This window comes from Halichoerus grypus, chromosome 1 (genome assembly GCF_964656455.1).
Source record: "Halichoerus grypus chromosome 1, mHalGry1.hap1.1, whole genome shotgun sequence".
Lineage (NCBI taxonomy): Eukaryota > Metazoa > Chordata > Mammalia > Carnivora > Phocidae > Halichoerus > Halichoerus grypus.
Window position 1 is genome coordinate 102,198,210 of NC_135712.1, and position 14,445 is coordinate 102,212,654.

General features: G+C 40.2%; 1 long non-coding RNA gene across 1 annotated transcript in view; it reads left to right on the forward strand.

Annotated features, from left to right (window-relative positions):
- Nucleotides 1–14,445, forward strand: part of LOC118551458 (uncharacterized) — a 45,468-nt gene that overhangs the window by 10,414 nt on the left and 20,609 nt on the right. The window lies entirely within an intron of this gene.

Consider the following 14,445-nt stretch of genomic DNA (forward strand, 5'->3'; position numbering starts at 1 on the left):
CCTCTGTGAAATGCAGCAAAATATAAGATCATGTCATATTATACACATCCCAAGTTTTTCATGGATAAAAACCAGGAGGTTAAATCTAAGAATGCTAAGAGTCTACTGTTTCTTTTAAATACAAAATATGAAGTTATTATCATTAATAAGTTTGAGAAGTTGCATAAATATTAGTAAGCAATCACAGTTCTCAGCAGTTAAATTAATGAAATGCGCAGTATCTCAGTACTCACCCTAAGTGTTTTAGGGGGATCCTTGGCCAATAATTTCCCTTGTTTTTTTCAGACCTTAAAGTAAGTATTTAGTTCTTTTTTGGGGGAAGTGAATGAAAGATTCAGAACCCTGAGAGACAAACGTAATTCAGAAGGCTTTTTCAATAGAACCTCTTTTGCTGTCTACTCAAAGTAACATTAAATAATAATGGGTAATACTATTGCTGGATTTTTTTCCTCTGGCCGCAAAAGTCCAAATGGGGACAGACTTCTAACCCTTTACTTAAAACCAAAACGATTCTCAGTAGACATTCAATTACAACTTTTCTTTTCTCATTTAGATACTGAAAGGTCAACTTTATTTTTTAATAGAAATATCACAAGATAGCAAGCATCTATACGTTTTCAAGATATAGAGCATGTTATAAAATTTTGGAAAACATCTTTTTTTACATTTTATTATTATTATTTTTTAAAGATTTTATTTATTTATTTGAGAGAAAAAGAGAGAGCGTGTATAAGCAAGGGAGAGGGGCTGAGGAGAGGGAAAAGCAAGCTCCCCACTGAGCATGGAGCCCAATGTGGGGCTCAATCCCAGGACCCTGGGATCATGACCTGAGCCAAAGGCAGATGCTTAACCAACAGAGCCACCCAGGAAACCCCAAAAATGTCTTTTTTTTAAAGCTATCAATATTTTAATTTATTTTTATTGAAGTATAGTTGACACACAATATTACATTAGTTTCATGTGTATAATATAGTGATTCAACAAGTCTCCATGTTATACTATGCTCACCATACAACACTATTATAGTACCATTGACTATATTTCCTATGCTATACCTTTTATCCCCATGGCTTGTTCATGCTATAACTGGAAGTCTGTACCTCCCACTCCCCTTTGGCCATTTTGCCTATCCCCCAGTCCTCCTCCCCTCTGGCAACCATCAATTTGTTCTCTGTATTTATGGGTCTATTTCTGCTTTTTGTCCATTTTGTTTTTTAGGTTCAACGTGTAAGTGAAATCATATGGTATTTGTCTTTGTCTGACTTATTTCACTTAGCATGATACCGTCTATGTCCATCCATGTTGTCATGAATGGCAAGATCTCATTCTTTTTTATGGCTGAGAAATCCATTGTGTGTGTGTGTGTGTACTGCATCTTTATGCATTCATCTATTGATGGACATGGGTTGTTTCTTGCAAAGTGTCTTATGCTTGCATTAATTCCCTTGTGGTAACACACATTATCCTTTGAGAATGAGACATCTTGCACCTATAGCTCATACCATTCTCTTCTGGAGATAGGTTCCAGATGAAAGAAGTATTGTCACAAGGTAAATAGCCAAGAATTTTGGTCTATAGGTGCAGGATTTTTTCAAAAAGTACCTTCATTTCCGCCCCCCCCCTTTTTTTTCTGTTGGGAAAAATGGTCATAAAGATGGCCATGCATTGTATTATTATTTTTTTTTTAAAGATTTTATTTATTTATTTGACAGAGAGATAGAGAGAGAGCACAAGTAGGCAGAGAGAGAGGGAGAAGCAGACTCTCCACTGAGCAGGGAGCCCGACGCGGGGCTCGATCCCAGGACCCTGGGATCATGACCTGAGCCGAAGGCAGCCGCTCAACTGACTGAGCCACCCAGGCGCCCCCATGCATTGTATTATTAAGGATGTAAATACTGATGTTATTTTAAAGACAAAGGTAGCAGCAGCTTAAATAAGGTAGGCATTTCTCTAGCTCACTTTCTTAACAATGTGGGTGGATAGCCAAGGTGGGTTTGGTGACTACATGGGGGTAGGGATCCAAGCTACTTTCATCTTCTTGCTCTACCCTAACATGTAGCTTCCACCTTGTGGGTCAACGTGGCTGCTGTAGCTCCAGGCATCACACTTGCATTTCAGCTGTTGGGAAGGGGATAAGTGGAAAGGGAGAGCATACTTCTTTCCCTCAAGGGTATGACCCCAAAGTTGCATACATCATTCTATTTTCATTCCACTGGCCAGAACTTAGTCACATGACCACACTAAGCTGCAAGGGACGGGGCAAAGAAATATCAACTTTACCTAGGCAGCCATAAAACAAGCTAAAAACTCTAAATCACATGTAAGAAGATGAGACTGGAAACAAGGAGACAATTGGCAACCCCATCCCCATGTATGAACAAAGGAGGAAAAGAAAGAATGAAAGAATTTGGGAAGTTAAGAAAGAGTGAAGAGAATGGGAGAAGGATAAGTTGAGATTGTGTTGATAAGGGCAGATTATATTTTATGGTGTTTCTTATTTTCTGTTGTTCAGTTGCTTCTAGACTTCTGAGTTTATTTCTTATCACTGCAATTTGCAGTGCTATGTAACAGATTTAAACCTCTGTTTATTTCTTCTCAGAAGCTCTTAATTATTGAACTCCATTCAAGGAATAAGTATTTGTGAGTGCTTTCAGCAAACCTGAAATTGTGGTAGGTGTTAGTCATACAGTGGAGAAGAATAATTATCAGTTTCTGCCTTCAAAGAATGATGTCAAAGTTTGGGGCAGGAGAGATACCGACCAAATAATTAAACAATGATTAATGATACAAAATGAGAAGTACTATAAGGAACTACAGTGGCATAGAGGTGAGTGCCCAGGCTATGTTGGGGAGAGAATAATTTCTCTTATTAAATTCCTTTCTGAGCAAGATACCTACAGAAGTCCATTGGAAGGAGGATAATTTTTCTGGATTGCATTGATCCCAAGAATGTTACAGTAGAGGCTAAAGATTCAAGCCCATTTAATTGAATCTAATGAAACAACCATATCTTGAGTATCTACTGCATCTGAGGTACTGGGCCAGATACGTTGGGGACTACAAAAGAGAATAAGAGATGGTCTTGCATCTTAAGTAGCTCATGCCCTGATGAAGGAAATAATAGTAGAACTCAGGGCAAATGTGATCAAGAGCTACAGTAGAGATGTCCTAAAACCTAAGGGGAAAGAGACAAATTCTACCTTGGTAAGGTCACTGAGCCTTCAGGGAGAACATGGCGTGTTCACTGAGCCTTGGCTAATGTGATTGGGTTAAAAGGGTCTTTTGGGAAGACACAGCTGGGACAAAAGGCAGAAACTGCAGTGTATGTTTAAGGACTGACATTCAGTCAAATGTAGCAGATGTGGTAGAGGCGGGTGTCTGGTGACCCCAGGGGCATGCAAAACTGATACTTCTGGAAAGGCAGAGGGCAGATGGAGGGGGGAGGCTTGATCACAATGCTAAGGAAGCTGACTATGGAGAGGAGGAATCTGAGGGCAAGGAAATAAAAGGAGGCTTTAAAATTGGCTAGACAGAGAATATCAAAGAGAGAGTCCCTGTTGAAGAGGCATCTTTAGGCTGAGCACCGACTGGATGTTCACAGGGGTTGGAAAGGGGAAGCACAGAGGTGAAGAAAACACAGAGGTTTTAAAAGCCTGAGTGATTAGGAGGGTGATGGTAACATTTAGTGGTTTAGGGAAGAAAAGGAGGAAAGAAGCAGTGTATAGACACTGCTCGTTTTCTCCTCAGCAGCCATGTCCCTGTTCTTCACAGCACCTTGATTTTGTCAGATGTCCAGCCCATCCTCAGCCCCTAGGAACATCCTAACTGGTGTGAGCTAATCAGCTCAAGACATCCCCCTGCAAACTGTCACTGGTCTGGGTGTGGGGCTGAGGCTGGGAGACACGGCACTTAGATTGGCCTTATCATATTGAGTGTGTATTTCACGTTTGGGAATGCATACTCTGTGTTGTGGGAAGTACACAGCCAGGGGGTGGAGGAGACTAAACACCCAGATTGAAAGGGAAGCCCCCGGGAATGAAAACGTATCAAGAAGATCATGGAGGTAGAACAGCTCAGGAAATCAACCCCATCAGATAGTTTATGAACCCCTGGGCTCACTCCTGGGCTCACTTGGACCTGCATCTGTGTGATCCTAAATAGGTTATTGGACTATGAGAACAGACCTGTGGACTGACACCATGCTGGTCCCTTACTGGTCACTGGATGGTACACACAGGGCACAGATCTGAATAGCCCTGCAAAGACACTGAAAACTGAACTGTTGTTGGAACTACGATCCACAGAAGGCGGGTTGGAACTTGTGGACTGACCCCAATCAGGTCAATTGCCTGTTAAAACAAAAATATCAAAATTCCCCATAGGATCTACGCATGATTCCAGGTCTCATTACATACATTTAGAATGTCAAAGGTACAATCCAAAATTACTCGTCATACAGGTAAATGTCATCTCACATAAGAAAAGCTAAGCGACAGATGCCCCTGCTGAGATGACACAGATTTTGGAATTGTAACTTTTAAGTAGTGATTATAGAAATGTTCCAAGAAGTAAAGGCAAGCAGTCTTGAAATGAGTGGGAAGATAGACTCAGCAAAGAAGTAGAAAATATAAAAGAACCAAATGGAATTTTAGAACTGAAAAATACAAACACCAAAATAAAAAGCCCTCCAGATAGACAGAATAGCAGGCCTCAGATAACAGAAGAAAGAGTGAGTACATTTGAAGACAAATCAATAGAAATTATCCAGTCTGAACAACAGAGAAAAAAGATTTGGAGGGGATAGGAAAGGCAGAGCCCCTTTTTCCTGTGGGAGAATATCAAAAGGTCTGATGTTCATGTCATCAGAGTCCCAGAAAGAGTGTGGAAGGAGGAAACTTCAGAAAAAACAGTTGAAAGAAAAATGACCAAAAATGTCCCAAATTTTAAAAATGAACAACAGGGATACAGGATAAAAGGAAAAAGGCAAAAAAAAATGTCATAGAAGACGACGAAGGATTGAAAAGGTTTTGAACACATGAATGCCCAATACTACCCCTTACTTATTGTGTGACCTTGGGGAATTTTGCTTATCCTTCTAAGTCTCAGCTTCATCTGTAAAATGGGTAGAATAAGACCTACTTAAAATAAGGCTATCATGAGGACTGAATGCATTAATCTAAATGAAGCACTTAGCATAATTCCTGACTCACAAGAGGTACTTAATAAATAATAGCTTTTTAAAAAGGAGGAGAGTGGTCAGCAAAGAAGTCAAGGATGGTAAGGACTGAACAGAGAACACAGGGTTTTGCAAGGAGATCTGAGATGATTTTAGTAGCATGGCCCGGGGAAATACTGATATTAATAAAAGAGTGAAAAGAATGACTTAATATGTGAAAGATCCACACACACATATAAAGATAAATATCTGAAAATTACTAGATTTTCTTTTTTTTTTTAGATTTTATTTATTTGACAGAGACATAGCAAGAGAGGGAACACAAGCTGGGGGAGTGGGAGAGGGAGAAGCAGGATTCTTGCAGAGCAGGGAGCCCGATGCGGGGCTCGATCCCAGGACCCCGGGACCATGACCTGAGCTGAAGGCAGACGCTTAACGACTGAGCCACCCAGGCACCCCTAGATTTTCTATATACTAACTATAACCAGTGAGGAAACATAATGGGAAAAATATTGCATTCCCAATAGCAACAAAAGAGATGAAATGCGGAATAACTTAACAAGAAATATGAAAGATTTATATGAATAAATGACAAGATTTTACTACAAGATATAAAAGAAAGCTTCAATAAATAGAACCATACCATGTTCTTGGGAGGGAGAATGGAATATTATAAAAATGTCAATTCCTACCAAATTATAGTTATAATATAACTCCAGTCAAAATCCCCAAAGGGTTATTTTTGGAATATGACAAAATCATTCTAAAGTTCATCTAGAGGACAACAGACAATATAACTAATACATTTTGAGGAAAGAAAAAGAAGAGGGGTGGCGGGGAGGGATCGGCTTTCCCAGAAAGTAAAAGACAACAGAAAATAGCAATAATGTTATCAATTTGTTTCTACTGTTAGCGGAGTTTAGTGAAACAGGAGAGGGCAGAAATAGCCCATAGAACATCCACGGTGATGATAAAGATAGCATCACAAAACAGGACAGCAGTGAAGGGTTCTTCAGTGAATGGTGCTGGATGTCGCTGGGTGGGGGGAGGGGAGGGGAGAGTGGGGTGGGAGGAAGGGATAGAGAGAAGCTGGTTTCCTGAGTGTGTGTTTCTAGGTACGGGGTCATCAACTAGAATCACACTGCCCGCTCCCCTCCCAAGCCCTTACCTTCTCCTTTCTAGGGGAGGAAGAGGGAAATACCTGACTGATGAGTTTAGAATTCTAAGAGAAACAAGAGTGCTTGTGACTCAAGCCCTTCCTCCCTCATTTGGATCTGCTGGCCTGCACATAAACTGGATGCTGGTCTGCCCTCTGCTTGGGGGTCCCTTAGTGAGAGGGTTCCTGCTCCTGCACTTCTGGGATTCACTGGGCGTCTATCAGGGCCTGGGGGGGAGGCAGCTTAATCCAGGGAGGAGGTGCACTAGCAGATTATTTTGGCTGGTTATCTAACATTACATGTTTTAATCAGCTTTACAGCATTAAGAAGACAACATCTGCCCACATTGTATCCTTATCTCTTAAGTAGTTTCTAATTCACGAGGGGGAAATGGTGTTATTTGTTGGTCCAGCTAAAACTCCAAAACTGGAACATTAGTGGTTGGTTAGTTGGAAGAAAAATTTATATGATAACACTTGCCATGCCAGTATATGAAGAGCAACTTGAATAAATCTCAAACTATTAAAAACAAAAACTAGAGGACAGTATCAAATTTCTGGATCAGAGAAGACTCTTCAGGGCTAAAAGCAAATGCGAAGAGTCCCAAGGCAATGATACATAGCTTTAACAAGATTTAAAAACAGTGGGCACAGGGGCGCCTGGGTGGCACAGTCGGTTAAACGTTGCACTTGGTTTCAGCTCAGGTCGTGATCTCAGGGTGGTGAGATCACCCCATGTCATGTTCCTCGCTCAGTGCAGAGTCTGCTTAAGTTTCTCTCTTCCCTTCTCTCTGTCCCCCCCAAGTAAATAAGTAAGTCTTTAAAAACAAACAAAAAACAGTGTGTATATATAAAAAGGCAGAAATGAATGAAAAGGCAATCATCAAACTGGAAAATTACTTCTGCTGAATGTTACACATAATTACTACACTAAATTTATCAAGTGCACACACAAAATGTTTAAAAACATGGGGCACCTGGGTGGCTCACTTGGTTAAACATCTGCGTTCGGCTCAGGTTATGATCCTGGGGTCCTGGAATCGAGTCCCAAATTTGGCTCCCTGCTCCTTGGGGGGCCTGTTTCTCCCTCTCCCTTTGCCCCTCCCCCTGCTTATTCTCTCTCTCTCTGTCAAATAAATAAATAATCATGTTTAGGAACATGAATACCTCAATAGATGAAAGAGAAAAAAAAACATTAATAGGCAATTTGCAAAAAGACAAGTACAAATAGTTAATGAATATGTGAAAAAATGTTATATATAACTTGAATGATCAAAGAGATGCAGTTAAAATAAAACACTATTCTTTGGCTATCCAGTTGGGGAAAAAATGGTAACATGAGAACACCTAGTCTTGGTGAGGGTATAATGAAATGATCACTGTGACTAGGAACATAAATCAGTACAGCTTTTCTGAAAAGAAACTTGGCAAAATTTATCATAAATCTTAAAGTGTTTATACCATTTGGCCCCAATAAATCTAGAAACCTACCATAAGGAATTTGCAGAACTGCAAAATAAAGATTTATGTCTCTAAGTTTTTACGATAACAAAATAACTGGAAAAATATATCTGTGTCCAACATAGTATAGGTTAAGTACATTATTACATAATGGAATATAACACAGCCATTAAGCTTAAGCTTCATAGAGCCTTTTAAAATCACCTAAGAACACTAAAAGAAAAAAAAAACAAAAACAAAAGAAGAAACCGAAAACTTACAACTCTCTCTATTAAAACAAAATGATTTAGGGCAGCTTGTGAGTAGATTGAAAATTCAGCAAGAGTGCTTAAGTTAGAAGTAGATGAGGGAAAGAGGCCAACAAATGTACGGACAAATTAAGAGCTGGAAAAAAGGTATTGCAAAAATGAAAACAACCGCTCAGGTCTGAACGTGGGCTATAGGTGGGACTCTAATCTGGCTCTGTGCAAATTCAAAAAGGAAAGGTGTTCTAGAACATCACAGTGTGGAATTTGCTAGGGAGGCAACATGAGCTAAATACAAAAATGGTTAGGTATGATTAAAGGCACACGTGAGGCTTAGCAATATGATTTTGTGGTGTATCCACTTGGCAGACTCTCAGCAGCCTGAAAATAGTAGAAGCCACAGCATCAGAGGCTGAAAAAAATGAGTGTTATCTAAATTCAAGTTTGGAAATTGACACAGTAAGGGTGGGAGAGAGCCAGGGTGGTAAAGGCATGTGGAGTGCTTGTTTGAGCGATCGTTTATTCATTCAACAAAATGAGTAAGTTACTGACACATGCCATGTGCCAGGCACTGTCCTAGTCTCTCTGGGGATACATTAGTGAACATAACAAAGATCTCTAACCTCAGGAGTGGGGTGGATAGGGGACACAGAATAAATACTAAAGACCATACTTTTGCGTGGTTAGGAACAAAAGAAACCATGGAATAAGGTATAGGGAATTGGGAGTGTGGCCCAAGTGGGTGTGGGTGTGCGTGACCAGGGAGTGAAGATTGGAAGGAGGTGCGGGAGTGAGTCATGAAGATTTCTGGAGGAAGAAATCTGGAGATTCCTTCACCAGGGGTGAAGGCCTCTGGGCCATCAGGATCTAGAATGGGCAGTGAGGAAAGAAAGGTGGGGTGAAGACCTGAGTATTGGAAGGAGAGAATAAAGAGGGTCTAGGTACAGTTCTTGAGGGAAAGAGAGAGAAATCAGGAAGGTCTGCCAAGAGTGGGGAATTCCTGAGTTTGGAATCTTAGAGACTCAAAACCCTTATCTTGAACCTATCCCCTTTCGTCACAGAACTATTTTTAAATTTTCCAATTACACATGTCTCCAGAGGTATACAGCCCTTTCCCTGCCTTGAGTTCAGAGCAAGTGCTATGTGGGCCTACTGAAAATTAGGATTTTAGGATAGAACTCTTTGATAAAAAATTTAAAAAAGAATTGAGTGACTCAACATTTGAAAGTGCCTTCTTCAGAGGTTTAAAAATAAAAAAATAGAATTGTAGAGCACGTAATTGTACAAACAGAATGATCACAACTTTGTCAGATAACAACATGATCCACAATCATATATGCATAGAACAAAAAGGAAAGAAGGATGGAAGAAAACACCAAATTATCTACTGTGGCTGGCTATCTTTGGGTGGTGGCATCATATGAATTGTCTTCCTATATTTCTTCTTGTTTTTTAATACTTTAATAATGGCTGAAGAATCTTTCGCCTAAAAGTAGGGAAAGTCCTGCTAGAAAGAAAGGGTATGCAATGGATGAAGGGCACAAACAGATAATTAACATAGGAAATAAAAACAGTAAAGATAGTATGAAAATATACTCAACATCACTATAACCAAAGAAATGAAAATCAAACATTTAAAAATTTATGTGTTTTGCTTATTACATTGGCAATTAAAAAGTTTATAACGTGGAACTGAAAAAAATCAACAAAGAAATGGTTCAACAAAATTTTCTGGAACTAAAGGAAACAGAAAGAGCTCACTGAGTGGCTATCAGCATAAATGAAAACAGACTCACATCAAGGCCTCGTCTCATTAAATTTCGTAACACAGGGATGTAGATGTGATCCTACAAGTTTCTAGAGAGAAAAGAAAACAGATTATGTAACAAAGGATGATGAATCATAACAGTTCTGGATTTTTCACCAGCAAAACTAGAAGCTAGAAGAAAGTGGAGAAATGTCCTCGAATATATCAGAAACAAAATGTTCTACAATCTATAATTCTATACCCACCAAGCTATCAAGCAAATGGAGATGAGGACATTTCCAAGACCTTATAAATTTACCTCTGATCCATTCCTTTTTTTCAGGGAGGCTACAGAAGGGTGTGCACCACAAAAACTCAGTAGTAAACCAAAAAAAAGAAAAAAAGAGAAAAAAAAAGAATTGCTGAAAAAAAGAGACGGAAAAAAAGAACATCTTAGGGTGATGTTAACAAGTATCCCCAAATGGCAGCTAGCTCTGATCAGAACAGGTCAGAAGTCTCCAAGAGAAAATTCTTCAAGAATATGATTTTATAAATTTCTCATGTTTCCGAACATCTGGAGAGGAATTTAGATGATTAATGGAGACTTTTTGGTTGAATCAATAGTAAGTATGTTCAAAAATAAGTAAATAAAAATAGGTAGTTGTAAACTCCAGGGAAAGCCCAAAGTTTTACAAAAAAGACTATAAATCATAGGATAACATCTGACTCAGTCTGAGTAATGTCTAAATAGTCATCAGAGTGTAAACACTGAATATCTCTCTAATCAAAATGGTGATGTAACTCTATTGGGAGAATGGAGGACTAAGAAGGGGCTTGTGTTTGGTGGGAAAAGAAAGCGACATCCTTTTCTTCCAGAGGGGGAAGTTAAAACATAATGCATAAGTCGGATAGATACCTCTTCTCCCTTTGGGTACCCTTCTATCTGGATGGGAAGTTACCAGAAAGGCAAGCAGCCTGAGGACCAAGGTGACCCAGTGAGGATAGATAGCAGAGTGGAAATATAGAATCTGGGTCCTTGGTGATCCAGCACTGAATTAATCAATCCTGGAGTCTCCCCCAATCTACTTGGTGTGCAGGCACCACCCCCATGACACTGTGCACGTCTGTGGCTTCCACATTCGAGCACTGTGCACAACGATCCCCACAAGTTGGCACATCTTCTATACAAGATTTTCATAAAACTCGAAACGCGAAGAAAGAGTCAATGTTAATGGTTAAGATACATTATTATTCAGTGCTGACAGTGTGCCATGTCCTTAAGGCTGCCTGAACTTTGATGGCCCTTTTGGACCATGAATTTTACTGCCTATAGTTTTAAATCTTTGCATACATGGAATTATTGAAAGAAAAAAAATGACTTACTTAAAATACCCCCTAGTGATTGTATAGAAGTTTATACTTTTATTTAATTAATTAATTAATTAATTAATTTATAGATTTTATTTATTTATTTGAGAGAGAGAGAATGAGAGACAGAGAGCATGAGAGGGGGGAGGGTCAGAGGGAGAAGCAGACTCCCTGCTGAGCAGGGAGCCCGATGCGGGACTCGATCCCAGGACTCCAGGATCATGACCTGAGCCGAAGGCAGCTGCTTAACCAACTGAGCCACCCAGGCGCCCTAGAAGTTTATACTTTTAAAGAATAATTTCAACACGTGACAAGTTCCTATTCTAAAGAGACACACTACTATGTGCTAGTTACTTCAGAAAGGCAGAACTAAAGAAATTAATATGACCATTTAAATTTCTACAGGGACTTTCAACTATATAAAATTACCAAAAGAACCTTGTCCTAACATCACAGGACAATAAATAAATAAGTAAAGATGAAGATAGGTGGAATTAAAGAAAATCATAATCACAAGTATTGGAACTAAGCTTATATATATATCAGTATGTTTGCTGGTATTGGTCGAGATTTAAGGAAACTGACTTAATCTCTAACCATTTATCTCAAGTAGCCAAAAAAGAGCCCACCTACATCCCATGACAATAGCTTATGATTTTTGAGTTCCTGGATGTGGTAGGTGCTATATGCAGTACTTTATGTGCATCCTTTCATTTAATTTTCACAATTATCTTAGGAAGGGGGTATTACTATCATTCCCATTTGGCTTGAGAAAAGTATAGTTCATGGAAGTAGGGTTTGAACTCAGCTATGCTTGGTTCCAGAGCCTGAGCCCTTAACTACTGTACTATATACTCTTTCAGTAAATGTGAAGAAACCTGATGTTAAATATGCTTCAACCATTTTTTAATAGATTTCCATATTAAATATGCAGTGTGGGGGTATGTTGATGTGGGTCAGGGGTTCTCTGATTGCCGGTACACACACCTGGTATTCCTCTCAGCTCCTGATCTCTCTTTATGCTCAGAGGTACTTGACCCTGCACTGGATGTACCATGTAAACACTGCTTTTACATTTGTTTGGGATTTTAGCATTCTGTTTGTAGTCTTCTACTTACTCACCAAATCGTAATGTCTGGTTTTGATCCCACGCTCCCATAGACCAAGGCGTTTTGTCTGCCTCACCTGCTTGTTTCAGAGTTCTGTCACAGTCCTGAATTTTGCCAGTCATTCATGCAACCTGCAAGTAAGAAAAACGGGTGAACAGGAGGGGCTCAGTAAGGGGAAGGTGATGATCAGACCTCACTCAGGCATGGAGCCTGGGAGCTGTCTGAACCAAGTGCTTGGGGGAGCAGAGACCCTTTGGGCACCAAACACAGAATCACGGTCTGAATTCTCCTTATGGCCACCGTTAGCCTGCCACCCTCCAAAGATTTTTCACTTGCTTACCAAGGAATTGGTACAAAATGGCATGTGAACAATGTCCCAGCATGCTCCTGACAAACCCCGAAATGGGATTGGAAAGCATTAAACAAGATTGTATTGTCAATAAATGATATGTAAGAACATCAACATAAAAAGCTTTTATGTCCGTCTCCATTATTTAATCTCTGCTGGTTCACATGCACATCTTTCCTGCCCTAGTGTTAATAAACACTGACATCTGAAGTGAAGCGAGCTGTTTCCATATCCTTTGAAAATGGGAATGGAGGTGTCAAGGGAGTGCAGGAAATAGAAATGGGAAAATGCTGTTCATCATAATAGCCCCTGATTAAAAATGCACAGTAATACCACCAGCGCTGTGAATCCGTACAGCGGGCCTTCTGGATGATAACAGTGTTTGTCAGATTGGGCCTTTGGCTCTGATAGTACGGTAAGCCAGCTGCCCAGGCTGACTGTGTAGATGTTCCTCCAAGTTTCGCTTTTAGGGAAGTCTTAGAAATATGAATATCCTATACTAGAAGAGACCTTAGAAAACATCAGAGTCGGGGCACGTGGGTGGCTCAGTCGTTAAGCGTCTGCCTTGGGCTCAGGTCATGATCCCAGGATCCTGGGATCGAGTCCCGCATTGGGCTCCCTGCTCAGCGGGGAGTCTGCTTCTCCCTCTCTCTCTGCCTGCCATTCCCCCTGCTTGTGCTCTCTCTCTCTGACAAATAAATAAATTAAAAAAAAAAAAAATCTTAAAAAAAAAACAAACCCATCAGAGGCAATGCTTTTGTTCTACAGAAAAGGCAATATAATCTAGAGAGAGGAGGCAGCTTGTTAAGGTCAAAGCAATGGTCTACCTGCATCCAGAACAGAACACAGGTTAACTGTTGGCTGTTAACTATCAAGAGACATTGTCACATGATGCAGACAAGCACATGGTTTAGTTGAAAGGACAGGCCCATGCTGTGAAAGACAGGTTGGCTTTCTCTTAGGCACCCAAACACCTGGGGGCAGACACACACAGCCATGTTTTGTTATTTCTGGAGGGTGGGATCATGGGTGATTTTAATTTTCTTTTTGTCTCTTTCTTTTAAAAAAAAAAGTTAATAGTATTTACACTGTTTCTTTTACAGTGAGTTTGTATTGCTTTTGTGCTTTAAAAAAAGATAAAATATTTAAAACAGCATTTTAGGGTCCAGGATATGACCATGGGAATGGGTTGTTAAGATCAAAGAGTATTGAAACTGGGGGTGGGGGTAGTGTCCACAATTGAACGGCGGGTTGTGAGCTGATTTGGTCATGTGGATGCTGAAGTCACTCTTGGCGATGTTGTGAGATGGGTCAGAGAGAAAGCTGGAGTCAGGGCCAGTGTTTTCAGTCAATGGGCCAAGGTAGGGATGTGTGTGTGTGTGTGTGTGTGTGTGTGTGTGAATCAAGACGGATAGTGGGCGACTGAGCTTGGTGGCATGGATATCAGTGGAAAATAAAAGAGCTTTGCTCTAGGGGCGCCTGGGTGGCTCAGATGGTTAAGCATCTGCCTTTGGCTCAGGTCATGATCCCAGGGTCCTGGGATCGAGTCCTGCATCGGGCTCCTTGCTCAGCAGGAAGCCTGCTTCTCTCTCTTCCACTCCCCCTGCTTGTGTTCCCTCTCTCGCTGTCTATCTCTCTCTGTCAAATAAATAAATAAAAATCTTTAAAAAAAATAAAATTCAAGTGGCAGTAATCTTTGGTCAGCTCTTTGGAGATAGGACTGCATTGTCTTCTTGTTTCCATTATTGCTGTTGAGAAATTGTCAGTTTAATTGATGCTCCTTTGAAGTTGATGCCTTTCTTCCTCTGGAGGTTTTTAAGGTTTTATTTATCTT